A 792-nucleotide genomic window follows, 5' to 3' on the forward strand; every position below is an offset into this window, starting at 1 on the left:
AAATGGTGAAGCTAAAAGAACAGAAGGAAAAAAAACCCAAACAATCCATAGTGCATCAGCAATTCCCAGCTGTACGTGTTCACCCAGGTCCCTTATCAACCAGACAGACGTAATCAGAGCAGGCTCATGAACCGTTTGCTTCCCCTGTGCCGACACTGAGCAGGAGCACGGCCTGCGGGTCACCACGGAACTAGGAGCAAAGTCTCTGCAGTTTCCCAAGGAGGCAGGTTAGCCCTCTCATCTGCCACGGGTAATCTCACTTTCAGTCATGCCTAGCACCTGCAGTGCCAACCAGCGCTGATAGCAGTCACGGATGCAGCTCTGAAGAAAAACAAGAGGGGTGCAGAGAAAAGCCAACAAAATCCCTTCCTCTGTACCAAACACAAGCTACGGGAGAACGTTCTCTTCTGACTAGCTCCCAGACAGGGCTCTGGTCGTAATAAAAGTGCAGTTCAGTCTAACGCAGCAAATCACGACTTTAGGCCCCAAATCTTGCAGCCACCACACAAACGATACATATGCCTCAGCAGCACAAAATGCTCTTAACATGTATCCTCTGCTGCTCAGGATGGGGCAGACAGAGTTAACAGTTTCTAACCTGTAATGCCCCTCTGGCTGCCTGCGATGATCTGCTGGTCAGCCTGCAAGTTCGTACTGCACCTGCATTCTCCCAACCCCTCAGATCCAGGTAGGGGCTACCTTATCTTTTCCTTGGAAGGGTGTATGATGGAAACACAGTCGGTGCCTGGCCAGACTCGCAGAGTGAATGACAATCTACTGCCACTTTAAGGC

This window comes from Eurypyga helias, unplaced genomic scaffold (assembly GCF_000690775.1).
Source record: "Eurypyga helias isolate BGI_N326 unplaced genomic scaffold, ASM69077v1 scaffold39566, whole genome shotgun sequence".
Taxonomy (NCBI): domain Eukaryota; kingdom Metazoa; phylum Chordata; class Aves; order Eurypygiformes; family Eurypygidae; genus Eurypyga; species Eurypyga helias.